The 15602-nt window shown below is 44.3% G+C and overlaps 3 non-coding genes across 3 annotated transcripts; all 3 read left to right on the forward strand.

The window, feature by feature from the left end:
- The first annotated feature begins 5375 nt into the window (after positions 1-5375).
- Positions 5376-5447, forward strand: TRNAC-GCA (transfer RNA cysteine (anticodon GCA)). The gene has a single exon. It is a non-coding gene; the product is annotated as a tRNA-Cys (tRNA).
- A 285-nt stretch (positions 5448-5732) lies between these two features.
- On the forward strand, positions 5733-5804 carry TRNAC-GCA (transfer RNA cysteine (anticodon GCA)). The gene has a single exon. It is a non-coding gene; the product is annotated as a tRNA-Cys (tRNA).
- A 9544-nt stretch (positions 5805-15348) lies between these two features.
- On the forward strand, positions 15349-15421 carry TRNAC-GCA (transfer RNA cysteine (anticodon GCA)). The gene has a single exon. It is a non-coding gene; the product is annotated as a tRNA-Cys (tRNA).
- Positions 15422-15602: the final 181 nt, after the last annotated feature.

Genomic DNA, 15602 nt, shown 5'->3' on the forward strand with positions numbered 1-15602 from the left:
CTCTCCTACTATTTTCTGGTGGTAGGACTAGAGTGTACTCATTTTAGCTGTCTGCTACCATTTTAATGCAGTCTGCTACTTCAATTTCTGTGTGCCTGTATGTCAGGAGGTTCTGGGCCTGCAGAGCTGCTCCATACAGACCACTGGGCTACTAGTGTATTAGGGAATTTGGGGTGTAGCTAGGGTGAAAGTGGGGCCTGCCTGAAAGGTGGGGCCTGCTCTGAAGGGTGAGTATGGGACCCTTAAGTGCTTGTAAGTTTGGGCACTGATAGCAGGAGAGTGAGGGTTGTGCTGACAGAGCCCTGCTCACCCTGTGGATGCGTGGCATGTTGCCATCACTGCCTCAAGTAGCTACTTACCCAAGCACCTCCACTGCCAGCCCTGGAATTACTGCCACCAGCCCCGTGCCAAATTATTGCCACCACCATGCCTGGGATGGGTTCCACTGCTGTCATGAGTCCTGGGCCAAGGATCCTATGGTTCAGATCTGTGCTGGGGTAGGTTGGGAGTTTGAAACCTTTCTGAGTTAGAGGAAGGTAACATCTCTACCACTGGAGTGGTACAAAATTCTTCTATGAGGGATTTCTTTTTTTTTTCTCTCTCTCCAGTACCCCCTTTTGACCAGTTTAGTAAGTAGCCCTGGCAGGCTTTGGACTGAGCCATACACCAGCCAGATTCATCTGGAAGCAGGTGTGGGAGCAGTACAGGAAAGATTATCAAGACTGGCCCAAAAGATCCCTCCAATCTAGTTTAATCTAGCAGGGAGGTCTAGTTTCACTTGGGGCACCCTAGTCTCAGGTTACCTATCAATGTGCTGAGATTCAAAGGCTGGTTTCTAATATATGTTTTGCAAAGTTGGGCAAGACTGTAATAGGGTGTGCTCTGCATTATGGGTGTTACGACCATGTGTGTTATGTGCAAATAAACCCTTGGATTATGTTGGTTTTATGGAAACATTTGGGAATGAGGGATCTTCTGCTAAAGACAGTGCTTTGCTGGAATGAGCAACAACAATCACCTAAGACATGGTTTGAGCATGCCATGATAAAACAGCAGCAACTGATCTATGCTGGTAATCCCACCTGCAAAATTCTTAGTGAAGCCATGAGTCCACTTGAACCTAGTGACCCTTCAGCATTAAGGCATGCCAATTTCTGTAGCCAAGGGAATGACCTAGCTAGCATCATGTCTGACCAACTTTGGATCTCTGGTCTGAATGGCCAGGAACCCATTTACAGTTGGTATGTTTTTGATGCTCTGGATTCCTATTGGATGTCTCCAGATTTAACTTGTGAATCATGTATAGGTATCTGTACACCAAACACTGCTAATATTGCATGTCGTGCTTGAAAGGACCTGTTGCCCTTGTTGGAAAAATACTGCTTTAACTGCTCTGTCATCCTGCTCCTTGTGGGGCTGAGACTGTTGATCATAAATATTATGAAGAAAAATATCTAGTATAAGCATAGGATATGGAACCTGAAGTTCCCAGTCAACAAGAAAATAAAACAGCTTTTACTGCCAACTACAGAACTGGCAGACAGAGAAAAGGATCTGTTGCTTTGCTGGACTGGTACAAAGACCTCCTGGCAGGAGACCTCAGTCATGTTTTGGGTTCTGATCTTGCAGATGTTGTTTTTGGAAAAATATCTATCTATCTATATGGTTATATATATCTATACTCTGAGTATCACCCCACAAAGAAAAAACGTAACCCGTTACAAAAACTGCACCCACACAGTCCAAACACCTATACAAAGGCTCACTGGCCACCTGAATCTGTTACAATATTCACACCGCACGCACCACACACCCAAACTCTGGTCTCTCAGATCAGGCAACCCCTTCCTTTCATCCCCACCCCACTTGCAGGGTCACAAACTCAGTTCACTTGTTGTCTGTGTCGCTGTTGCTCCAGCTTCCACTGGAGGGCCCACTGCTGCTGTCACTGTCCTCAGTTTCATTTGTCTTTTCCTCTTCCTCACTGTCACCGCCCCCTTCCTTGCTAGGGGGCAATTGGAAGATCCTGTGCCATCATGAATGACTGGTGCCTCCTGAGACTCGGGGCGGGGGGGACACAATGTGTGGGCAGCAGCATTGGTGGCAGGGGGTGAGTGGCGACTGCCTGCAGAAGCTGGTGGCAGCATTGGCGGTGGTGAGCGGCGACAACCTGCACAAGCCAGTGATGGCATTGATGGCAGGAAGCAGGATGGCGAGTGGCGATTGCCCACAGAAGCCTGCAGTGGCAGAAGCGGTGGTGGTCAATTTCGGGGGGGGAGAACGTGCCCCCCTGTGCCCCCTTTACGTGTCGCCTATGCATGCCACATGTCTCTGTGCCAGGTGGCTTTGGGCATGTCCTCTCCATCCTCTACTACTGATTTCTGGTAGTAGGTCTGGAGTTCGCTCAGAGCCATTTTCACATAGCCTACCACCTCTACATCCATGTGCCTGTAGATCAGGAAGTTACTGGCTTTCCACGGGGTGTTCCTGATGCAGAACGCAAACTGGTTGAAATGGGCCAACGGGCTCCCCTGGTGTTTGGTGAGGTGCCCATATAGTGCTGCTTCTCTGGTTAACCGGTTGGTGCCAGTCACCACTTCACAGCTCTGTTGGCTTTGTTAGGGCTTTGTGTGGGGCAGAGGTTCTCAACCTCATTATACTTAAGGCACTCCTTGGAAAATGCCAGTTCTTAATTTTAACAATAATAGAGCAATCCTTCTGTTGCATTAGGTTAGAATGCTTATAACACAATTAACTCCCTTTTGAAATCTCTGGCTGCATCCAGATGAGTGCAGACGTTTGGTCCCCAAGGGACAACGAGCAGCAGTACATCTTGTGCTGCTGCTAGTTGTCCCCAGGAAATGCCTGTGCCACATGCCCTCTGGCATGTGGCAGGTTACCCCAGGTGAGGTAGGTGAGGCTGGGGCCAGCAACTGTGCTGGCCCCAACAGCCTTACCTGGGGTTCTGGGGGCCGGGGAAGCTGCAGCCGTGGTGCTCCTGCATCTGGGAGCCTGGCTGGCAGCTGCAGTATGGCTTCAGCTGGCCAGGCTCTGTTTTTGGGTGCCATGCACTGCCTCCACATGCACTGCCCTGCTTTTTTCTGCATGGGTTTTTTTGACCCCAGGATCTCCCAGCATCAAACCCCCCATGCTGCAAGGTAGCAGTGAAGAAAATGCCTGAATGTGCAGTGTGTGGTGCTGCAGATAGGTCTACAGCACCACAGATTGCAAGGCTGTGCCCATCTGCATAGGCACGTGCACCCCCTGAGTGTGGTGGTGCATCCACTGTGAAAAGGTGCTGCCAACACTGTCGGCAGGACCTCTGCGCAGTCACCACTCATCACACTCTGCTTGCTGTTGGCAATGTCTGTGAGTGGTCACTGATCGCCACTGGCCACCGCTGCTGGCAGCTTCTGCAGGTGGTCGTTGAACGCCGGTCAGTGGTCGCCACTGCCCCCACCCCCCTCCCCCTGCCAACAGCGCTGCAGCTACCTGCAGCAGCTATCCACTTGCCTCCACCACGCTCCCGCCATCTACAGCATTGCCGCTGCCTGTGAGAGCTTGCCATGCCTTCCCAGACTCCAGGGGCACGCAGCGTTCGTGCCCATCTGGACAAGGCCTCTGGGTTCATCTTGAGGATCATGCATAGGTGTTTGCACACCTAACAGTGCTAATATTCTACAGCACCTCATGGCACTCTTAAAAGGATTTTGTGGCATCTTATTCAAGAATCACTACTGTAGATTGATGTAGTTGCAGGCTCAGCCTCTGGAATTAGAGCTGAAAGAAACAAACTGGATTTAACTATAAAGCCTGGGGCAGATGGAGGGGAAACAGTGGTGCAGTTGCACTCTCCCCGCCCCCTCCTCCCTTGATTCCTGCTGTAGCCAAACTTTAAAACCAGCTGCCTGGCAGTGGCATTTCTATTCAGGCAGTGTGGAGTGTCAGTGAATTCATGTTTTATTATTGTCTCCCTGATTCCTCTTAATCTCTCTCCACTCTACAAATTTTAACAATTTTCTCTCCTTCATAATGGTCTTGATGTTTCACTTTTCAAACTAGCCTTTCTTCTGCAATTTGGCTTTCTGTTAACCATTCCTGGTAATGTCTGTCTTCTGTTTCACAGCCCTGCAGACTGTTTTTAGCTTTAGCTAAAAATCTGAAGTGAGGTATGGTGATATTAGCTCAGGTGTAAAAATGATTGACAGTGAAATATTGGAGGTACTGTCAAGCCACTCACGAAGGCTAGATTTGGTTTTATGAATCTGAATAAGAGATGTTACATTTGCCTATAATGACTGCAGGACTATTGCCTATTTTTTGCCTAGCTTGTTGTGCTTTTTAAAAAGATATATATAGACTCTAACAAATTAGTGCACATTCCAATAGTTATATTTGTTTTTGCTTAGATCTTAAACTGAATAATATCTAGTTCTGGCCCCCTACCATATTTGTAAAGCTTCTGGTTTTTCTTTAACTGGAGATAAATATGTGTTGTATTACATGTGATGATGTGTCACACCATCTGGTCCCCCCTTTCCAAAATCCTAGATCTGCCCATGTATAAAGCCCTTCTTTAGTAAATGCTTCTGTTATATCTTACATTGCAGTAGTGCTCTGAGTTTTCCATCGAAGTAGGACTCCATTGTTTAAACACTTAAGCATACACAGTCTCTGCCCTCAGGAGTTTGCTATCTTAGAAGACAAATGATATTTCAAAGAGAAGGGGAATGATAGTGTGAATTGTTTATATACCAAATGTGACAGTCTCATGTCCTCTCTGTCTCAGCTAAATTTTACCTTAGGCAATTAGTTGCTGATATTTTATTTTGACATCCTCCACTAAACCCCCATTTAATTTCTGCCTCCTAATTTCCTTTCCATAACTGTACCTGTGGTTTGCTGTGCTGTATAATAGTCATTGTGTTCTGCTCCCAGAGGTTATTGCATTTCTTCTGGTAAATCAGGTAGCTTGCTACAGAAAAAAAAAGTTCCCCTGATTTATTAAAAAGGAAGAGCTTGTTAGAGGCAGGTATATTTTGCTAGGTAATTATTTAATATGGCTTATGTGGTTTCAGGGTGTGCCTCTCATGAGAAAGCACCTGAAGAGGGGTGTTTACTAAAAGGCATGGGGTTAAAGCATTGTTTTGTATAAAAATTCATAGAGAGTTAGAACTACGTTATTAAGATGGCCCAAATGACTCCAATTCAAACTGCAGAGAGAAATGTGTTTTTTTCTTGAATATACAATGAAAGCTAATGATTGGGTCAGGAAATGGTGCCAGATATGAAGATGCAAACTAGTTATACAGCATAGTGGAATGTAACAGAACAAGTATCTATAATTCACCTTACCTGTAGCTTCATTAACAGGTGGGGGTATAGCTCAGGGGTAGAGCATTTGACTGCAGATCAAGAGGTCCTCGGTTCAAATCCGGGTGCCCCCTCTTTCTTTTTCTTTTTTTCTTTAAAAAATTAAAAATACTTGCTGTTTAGGCACTTTTTAACTGTCCCCACAACATGATATCTCCTTTATTACTTTTTAACCTGTGGCAAACAAATAGGCTACTAATGAAAACTAGTTTAGCATTGTGAGAATTGTGAATGGAAATATGGCTATTTCATTAAATGGTATTTAAAATGCCAAGTAACATTTCCATGATTTTAGATGCAAATAGTAGAACAATGGTAATTGATGTGAGAAGAATCCTTTAAGAAACAGTGTAAGCAGATGGGGTATAGCTCAGTGGTAGAGCATTTGACTGCAGATCATGAGGTCCCCAGTTCAAATCTGGGTGCCCCTTTTCAAGCCAGCATTTTTTTTAGGTGGTGTCTTTAGAGAGCATGTTAGCATTTTAAACGTAGAGCTTTATTTTCCAATATGACAATTGCTTTTGGGCCCTTCCATTTTTGGCTGGCTTAATTTAAGGTGCCTGAAAGAAGTTTGATCTTTAAAGAGCTCTGACCAGTGTTGTTGGTTTATTTTAATCTGGGCTATTTAGATTGCCAGCAAAATTTGTGAATTTGTTTGAACAAACAAACAAAAAAAACCCGGATAGATACAAGCCTTAAAATTAACAAGGTTCTTAACTTGAAACCCACCCTAAATGGTCACCCAGTTCAGTCAGAATCAGCTGACTTTAAAGTTACTATTAAAGAGCATTTGAGAATGGGCTGAAATATCTAGCATGCCTTTCACCCTAACAATCCAGCAGTCTTTGTTAAAAATAGATGCAGAGGTAATTCTTTAGTATTGGCCTGTTGGATATCACCAGGTCTTCATGGGAATTTCTTCTTATTATTATTTACTGTGGGCAAGTCTACACATGCCATTAATACAAAGCAATAAACTCTGGATCTTATTGCTCCAGAGTTTATCACTCCCAAGTGCTTCATTTGAACATGCACCTGGGACTGCAGCACATTGAGCCAGGTTGGAGCAGTCCCATCTGGTAGGGGGCCCCAGAGGTCAGCCTGCCAGCCCTGGGCTGCTCTGACTCAACTCAATGTGCTGTGGAGGAGCTGGTTGGGGCATAAGGATGCTCTAGTGCAGGGGTAGCTGGCAAGCAGCCTCTGCACTGAAGCATCCTTGTGCCTCAGCCAGTTGGATCAGTCTACACATGCGTTGCTATGGAGTAAAAACTCCACAGCAGGATGGCACTTGTATTTATAAGTTTACTCCACTCTAGTAGGGGCACATGTGTAGATGTGCAAAGTTTACTGCAGAACTAATTAGTCTACTCCACAATAAACATCTTGTGTAGACATGCCCTGTGGCTGCATCTACAAGTGCTTGGGACTGCTCATTTGGTACTGCGCAGTCATTTGGTACTTGCTTTAACAAGTACCAAATAACTGTGCAATACTGGTGGGTACTGCTCAGTCCTGGCGGCACACAGTTATTTTTAGACGATAAATTGGTGTAGTGACAAGCTATAACGATATAGTTCATTGCTATGACGACATAGCATCGGTGTCACAGTTTGTGCCCACCAACACTACTATGTCACCATAGCGACGTAACATCTCGTGTAGATGTGCCCAGTATGTATTAAAGTACTACCTAGAAGCCAGGGTCATGATCTCACACATATCTCATGGTACAGTCCCTGTCTCAAATAGTTACATTCTAAATAGATAAGATAGATCAAAGGAGGGATTGGATACAAAGATGCAAAAACATTACTTGATCATGGGGCCAGGGCAGGTCAGGAGCAGAAGTAAAAATAGAACCTGGTGGGATAGACCATATTGATTCTTTCATTTTTCCTTCTTGTATCTGCTGGCTGGAAATCACATGAAGGTTAATAAATTAATCAGTTAATAATTGTAATGTTTGCATTGGCTGCTAAATCAAAACCCTTTTTTTCTGCTGATGAAATATAAGGCCAGGGGGTATAGCTCAGTGGAAGAGCATTTGGCTGCAAATCAAGATGTCCCTGGCTTAAATATGGATGCCCCCCTTCCCTTTTACTTATCCGATACCTTTTTAAATCCAAGATGTAAACAGCTCCTTATCTGCAGTCAAACTCGTTTCACTAAACACAGAAACATATATTTCTGGGCAAAAATAAACTGTTCCTTTTACTGGATAGAAAACCATAAGAATTAGATACTAGATAGGTAAATATTGGTTTAAATACAGTATATAAAAAGAGACCAAAATAAGTAAATCTGTAACTTAATTAAATCATTAAATAATTAAATCATCTCAGCCAGGGTTCAGCTACAATTCTGTCCTTTAATTTTTTCTAGCTTAGGATATGGAGGTATAGCTCCTCATATCTAAACCATCTGGAGCAATTGACTGAAGATCAAGAGGTTCCCCAGTTCAGATCAGGATGCTCCCCTGACAGAAAAGCTTGATTTCTGTCTCTAAGACCTTGAGATAACCAATCCTGCTGTCCTTGATGCTCTAGTACCTGCTCTCAAAAACATGTTCAGTCCAAAAGGAAAGTAGTTAAATTCAAAAGGAAAGTATAGTATATACTTCTGCTTTCATTACTTCCTTAATCCTAACCTTGGTGCATTAAAAAGCCCCAGGTGCAAGGGTGGCCCTGACACTCCTGGGTTTAGGCCCCTTCGGTGCTTTTGTAATGATTAAAAATAATTAGTGCATATTTCCAAAACTATAAATAACTTGCATATTTTTCAGTGGAAGCTATAACATTTACAGGGATTGAATCTTGAGCGGCAATTCTTAAGGCACAGATAAAAGGGCAACAGTTGCTTGCATTAGCAAAACTCCAGCTGATCCCTTTGAAGCACTATGTTTAATTTATTGACTACTGCTGAGAAAGCATTTGGATTTGAACTAGTGACATCTTGATCTGCAGTCAAATGCTCTACCACAGAGCTACAACCCAGATTGGTGAAAAAAAAGAAGACACTTGTAAGCTCCATGTCAAAAAGATGTCTTATAGTCTTTCTGATAGCAGTCAATCAGGTTTAATTGTTTTGTTCTATGCTTTTCTCAGAATCTTTTGTAGTTGTGAAACAAAATGACCCACTGGAACCAATTATAATCGCCTTAAATATGTTGGATATAATCCTGGCTCCATTAAAGTCCATGACCAAACTAGCAATAATTTTTTTCTGGGGCAAGGATTCCATTAATTGTATATATTTGGTAATAATCTGCATCTTGTTAATTCACAAGAATGTCCATTAAAATTAACAAAGAGGTGTCATCTGTCATGGAACCATCTAAGCACAGTTGGACACTCCTGACTTCACCTCCTAGGTCCTAGCCTGTGTATGTTTAAATTCTTTAAAGACCCATTTTTTGCCATGCTGCCCCTGATGAGACTCTGCTGCATTTGTGCATAACCAGTATCTGTATGTCTTGCAGTTACTCCTGTTCCTCAATATCTGTTTTAAGTATGAGAGTTAATGCCTTTTCAACAGCCTTTAGTCCAGACGAGTGCTACTGCAAATAATCCAGTGAATACTAGAAAATAAAAACTCTTCTCAAGCTGGTGCCAAGGCTATTCCATGAACTCATTTATCTTGTTCTTTTGTTTTGTTTTGTTTTTTTCCAGGAAAAGGGGGTATAGCTCAGTAGCAGAGCATTTGACTGCAAATCAAGTGGTCCCTGCTTCAAATCCAGGTCCCCCCTAGGACTAAAAAGATAAACAGAAAAAAACAATACCCCCCCCCCAAACAGCATCCTGTAATATTTTTTTCAGAGGTTTTTGAGACAATGGGTGAGTCTACATGTCATGCTACATTGCTGTAGCAATGTGCTAGAGCAACATAGTAATCATGTGCATCTATGCATGACTGGCAGCTACTTCGCTGTAGTGGTGCACTCCCTGGTTATAGCAAGCCACTGTGGCAAAGTAGCAGCTAAAAATAACCATACGCCATGCATATGGTGTAGTATGGGTGGTTACCGCCCTGTGCTTCAGTATTCCCAAAAGGAATTACTAAAGCACAGCACTGTAACAACAGCACCATAGGGCAATGTGTAGCTGTGCCCAATGAGAGGTAAGGTTACAGGATTTCTATTTCAAATTTAGTTTTTCTCACCATTCCAATGTAATTAGGAGTTGCAGGACATGACAATGCTTAAAATGAGTGTTAATGTTCAAGACCACTTTCTAACTGTGAACTGTGCAACTTTAGGACAGCTCGTGATACTAGAAACTGAACAACAAAAAAGAAAAGAAGAGAAAAAAAGACCAATGGAAGCTGCTAAAGATGCATTCCTAGATGACAAGGATAAAAATGAATAATTGTAGTGTATTTGGAGTGTTGTTGTAGTTGTGATGGTCCAGGAAATGTCCCAGAGGCAAGATTTTTTGTGTGATATCTTTTATTGGACAAACTATAGTTGAAAGAGCTGTTGGACAAATTTTCAAGCATCTGTCCTCAGACCTTAATCAATTTATTAATATAACTCAATAAATTATCTGTAAGCTACTAAAAGGGAGCAAATCTCAGGACTAGAACATGTGTGTAAAAGTCAATCTGTCCCTAGTTCAAAGCTAGTACTTGTGCTTGGTATAGAAGAAACTGAATCAGTAGGGCCTGATGAACTTCATTCCAGGGTGTTGAATGAATTCATAGATTCATAGATGCTAGGGTCGGAAGGGACCTCAATAGATCATCGAATCCGACCCCCTGCATAGGCAGGAAAGAGTGCTGGGTTTAGATGACCCCAGCTAGATGCCTATCTAACCTCCTCTTGAAGACCCCCAGGGTAGGGGAGAGCACCACCTCCCTTGGGAGCCTATTCCAGACCTTGGCTACTCTAACTGTGAAGAAGTTCTTCCTAATGTCTAGTCTAAATCTGCTCTCTGCTAGCTTATGGCCATTATTTCTTGTAACCCCCAGGGGCACCTTGGTGAGTAAAGCCTCACCAATTCCCTTCTGTGCCCCCATGATGAACTTATAGGCAGCCACGAGGTCACTTCTCAACCTTCTCTTGCAGAGGCTGAAGATGTCCAGGTGCCTTAGTCTCTCCTCGTAGGGCTTGACCTGCAAGCCCTTAACCATACATGTGGCCCTTCTCTGGACCCTCTCCAGGTTATCCACATCCCTCTTGAAGTGCGGCACCCAAAATTGCACGTAGTATTCCAACTGCGGTCTGACCTGCGCCCGATAGAGCCGAAGTATCACCTCCTTGGATCTGTTCATCATGCATCTGCTGATGCACGATAAAGTGCCATTAGCTTTTCTGATGACTTCGTCACACTGACAATTCATGTTCATCTTGGAGTCCACTAAGACTCCAAGATCCCTTTCCGCTTCCGTTCCACCAAGCAGGTCATTTCCTGGGCAGTAGGTATGCTGGACATTTTTCCTCCCTAGGTGCAGCACTTTGCATTTCTCCTTGTTGAATTGCATTCTGTTGTTTTCCGCCCATATGTCCAACCTGTCCAGGTCTGCTTGTAGTTGTTCCCTGCCCTCCGGTGTGTCCACTTCTCCCCACAGTTTTGTGTCATCTGCAAACTTGGACAGAGTACACTTCACTCCCTCGTCCAAGTTGCTGATGAATACATTGAAGAGTATCGGTCCAAGGACCGAGCCCTGCGGGACCCCACTGCCCACACCCTTCCAGGTCGATGCCGACCCATCCACTACGACTCTCTGGGTACGACCCTCTAGCCAATTCGCCACCCACCGGACTGTGTAGTCATCTAAGTCACAGCCTCTTAACTTGTTCACCAGTATGGGGTGGGATACCGTATCGAAGGCCTTCCTGAAGTCTAAGTAAACAACGTCAACCCCTACTCCTGCGTCCAGGTGTTTTGTAACCTGGTCATAAAAAGAGACTAGATTAGTCAGGCATGATCTACCTGCTATGAACCCATGCTGGTTTCTCCTCAGCATAATTTTTCCTGCCGGGCTCTCGCAAATGTGAGCCTTGATAATTTTTTCAAAGACTTTGCCTAGGATGGAGGTGAGACTGACTGGCCTATAGTTGCCTGGGTCCTCCTTCCTCCCCTTCTTGAAAATGGGGACCACATTGGCCCTTTTCCAGTCCTCCGGGACCTGGTCCGTGCGCCACGAGTGTTCAAATATTCCCGCCAGTGGCTGCGCAATGACATCAGCCAGTGCCTTCAGTACCCTCGGATGGAGCTCATCTGGGCCTGCTGACTTAAACGCATCCAGTTCCTCCAAGTGCCTCTGCACCATGTCAGGGTCTACGTATGGTAGTCTGATGCCCTGCTGCTGCCTCTCTATAATCCCAGTGAGAGCCTTGTCTTGCCCCTCGCTTAGCAACACTGAGGCAAAGAACTCATTGAGGAGTTCAGCCTTGTCCCCCCTGTCCGTCACCAATTGCTTATGCCCATTTAGTAGAGGTCCTATTCCACCCTGGGCCTTCCTTTTACTCCCTATATATCTAAAGAGCAATTTTTTGTTATCCTTAACTTGGGATGCCATCCTCAGCTCCATGGTAGCTTTGGCCTGTCTAACTGCCTCCCTACAAGAGCGAGCAGAGGAGGTATACTCCTCTTTAGTAATCTCTCCCCATTTCCACTTTTTATATGCCCCCCTTTTAGCCCGTAGACTGCTCTGGATTTCTCTGGTCAGCCAAGGAAGCCTCTTGGCCCCTTTCCCCCTTTGGCACACATGATCCATTTCTAAGCACTTGGAGGAGGTGAAGGTGATTAGGAACAGTCAGCCTGGATTCAGCAAGGGCAAGTCATGCCTGACCAACCTGATTGCCTTCTATGATAAGATGACTGGCTCAGTGGATGCTGGGAGAGCAGTGGACATGATATACTGTACCTTGATTTTAGCAAGACTTTTGATATGGTCTCCCACAACATTCTTACTGGAAAGCTAAGGAATTCCAGTTTGGATAAATGGACCGTAAGGTGAATAGTAAACTGGCTGGATCACCAGACTCAAAGGGTAGTAATCAATGGCTTGAAATCTAGCTGGTAGCCAAGTGTCCCAGCTGTTGGTCCTCAGGCCAATTTTGTTCAACATCTTCATCAATGATCTGGAAGATGAGATGAAGTGCATCCTCAGCAAGTTTGCCGATGATGCCAAGCTGTGGGGGAGTAGAAGATACACTGGAGGGTAGAGCTAGGATTCAGAGAGACCTCGACAAATTGGAGGATTGTACAAAAATAAATCTTATGAAGTTGAATAAGAAGAAGTACAAAGTCCTGCACTTAGGATGGAACAACCCCATACATTGGTACAGGATGGGGACTGACTGGCTAAGCAGCAGCTCTGCAGAAAAGGATCCTGGGGGATACAGTGGCCAATAAGCTGAATATGAGCCAGTAGTGTGCTATTGTTGCAAAGAAGGTTACCAGCATACTGCACTGCATTAACAGTGTATTGCTATTAAATCAAGGGAAGTGATTATTCCTCTCTTTTCAGTACTGGTGAGGTCACATTTGGAGTTTTGAGGGCCCCACAACAGAAAGGATGTAGATAAATTAGAGAAAGTCCAGCAAAGGGCAACAAAAATGGTTAGGGGGCTGGGGTACATGACTTATGGGGAGAGGCTGGGGGAACTGGGCTTACTTTGTCTGCAGAGAGAAGACTGAGAAGGAGATTTAATTACCTTCAACTTTAACTTTCATCTACCTGAAGGGTGGTTCCAAAGTGGATGGAGCTAGACTGTTCTGTGGTGGCAGTTGACAGAACAAGGAGCAATGGTCTCAAGCTGCAGCAAGGGAAATTTAGTTAGATATAAGGAAAAACTTTCTCAGCAGGAGGGTAGTGAAGCACTGGAACAGGTTTATCCAGAGAGCTTGTGGAATCTCCATCCCTGGAGGCTTTTAAGACCTGGCTAGCCAAAGCCTTGGCTGGGATGATCTAGTTGGGGATGGTCCTGCCATAAGCAGGGGGTTGAACTAGATGACCTCCTGAGGTCCCTTCCATCCCTATTTTTCTATGATTCTCACAGCCCTTGGCAATAATATTTATGAAGTTGTAGGAGATGGGTGAGGTACTAGAGGGCTGGAAAGGGCCAATATAGTTCCCCTCTTTAAAAAAGGCAAAAAGCAGGACCCAGGGAACTACAGACCAGTTAGCCTCATGTTAATACCTGGGGAGAGCATACACTAAGGAAGAGGCTCACAAGACTGACCACAAGCAGAGAGCATTGATTTACTAACAACAAAACATGTCAAACAAACTTAATTTCCTTCTTTGACAAAGTATCTACTTGGGTGGATGAAGAGAATACTGTGGATACAGTGTATCTGAATTTTAGCTAGGCTTTCCACCTCATGAACAAATTGGAGAAATGTGGGCTAGACAAAACTATTATAAGGTGGATAGACAACTGGCTTTATAGCTACAAGCAAAGGGAATTATAATCAGGAATGGATCTAGGGCAGGCACCCTTTGATTCTTTGTCCATCCACAGTTTAAATCCCAACTGCCTGGCAGTGCCAGCACCATTTTTACTCAGCCAGTGCTGAAGGAATCAATTGACTTCATGGTTCATTATAATTTGTTTGATTCTTTCTGAACGCTTAATACCATCAGTGTTAACCACCCTCTTTCCTTTTTAATAGTCTTTAATGGTTTCATTACTCAAGCTACCTTTATTTCTGCAATGCTGCTGGCTGTTAGCTGCTCCTAGTAATGTAGCTCCTTTTTCTCAGCCCTGCAGACTGTTTTTTTTTAAACTCTGGTTAAAAATATTAATTCAGGTGTGGAAATATTAACTCAGGTGAACGTCCATTCAGGTGTAGAAATCACTTTCAATGAAGCATTGGAGGTACTATTCAGATACTCAAGAAGGCTTGATTTTGTTTTATGAATCTAGAAAAGAAACATTTAACTATAATGACTCCAGGACTAATGAAACAACATCTTTGGATTCTTTTTGCCTAGTTTGTTATGTTTTGAAACATACTATATGATATAGCAAATTAATGCGCATTCCAACATAGTGTTTTGTTCTTTTTTTCTCTCTCTCTAATCTCAAATTGCATACTATAGTTCTAGGTCCTTACTTATTAGTGAAGCTTCTTTTTTTTTTTTAACTGGTGAAAAATGTGTGTAGTGTTTTGTTAAGCCTTTCTCAGAACCATTGGGTGTTGGCTGAAGCCAAAGCTGGGGAAGGCAATATTTTACAGTTAGGGTGGCCAAAATCTGGAACCAACTTCCCAGGGAAGTGGTCCTCGCCCCTACCTTGGGCAAATTCAAGAGGAGGTTGGATGATCACTTATCTGGGGTCTTGTGAACCCAGCATTCATTCCTGCCTGTGGCAGGGGGTCAGGCTAGATGATCTGTTCAGGTTCCTCCTGACCCTAGCTAATATGAAACTATGAAACTATGGAAGATGGCTGGGGTGCATCAGTGCTCCTGCTGGGATTTAAACCTAAAGGTACCTGCACTAAGGTCAAGCCAATCACGATCTTTTGGGTCCAGAGGTAATTTTACCCAGGGTCTGTGGGGGTTTTGCCTTTGTCTGTAGTGGGGTCAATTAGTGAGTGTATTTTAATAAACTTTCCAGCAGTGGGACGTTGGTCACCATGGTCCCGCTGCTCTCCTTGTAGCAGATTAGGATGTTACATCTTGTGGTTGTGTCAGGGTTGACTTGTGTAGTTCTGCTAATAGTTTAGACAATGGATTTGTATGGGATGGTTTGTACATAGGTGATCCTACCTCAGCCAGGGGGTTGGACTTGATGACCTCTGGGTATCCTTTCTTCTTCTTCCTACTTAGTCATGATTTTATGAAACAAGAGGATTCTTCACTACACTGGAATACACTTCATTACATATGTTCACGGCTGAGGCCCCTGGCCAGTGAGCTGGGAACCAAAGGCAGTTCAAGTCTGCATGTGGGCAAGTGACCTTAAGTCTATTTCTGGCCAGAACTGGATTAAGATTTTTTGAGAGAGGAGCTAAGGCATAAGGAGGGGGTATAGTTCAGTGGCAGAGCATTTGACTGCAGATCAAGATGTTCCCCAGTTCAAATCTGGGTGCCCCCTTTCAAAGCTAGTTTTGGGGGCTGGACTTGATGATTTGTAAGGTCCCTTCCAGAAAGGGTGACTGGTGCCTCCTGAGTTGTGCGAGGCACAGCTTGTGGGCAGGCCAAAAGCCCCATATCCACTGCTGTGCTGTGGCTTAGTACCCCCCACACTGCTGGCCCACGGGGCAAAACAACTGCCC

The sequence above is a fragment of the Alligator mississippiensis genome, chromosome 4 (genome assembly GCF_030867095.1).
Source record: "Alligator mississippiensis isolate rAllMis1 chromosome 4, rAllMis1, whole genome shotgun sequence".
Lineage (NCBI taxonomy): Eukaryota > Metazoa > Chordata > Crocodylia > Alligatoridae > Alligator > Alligator mississippiensis.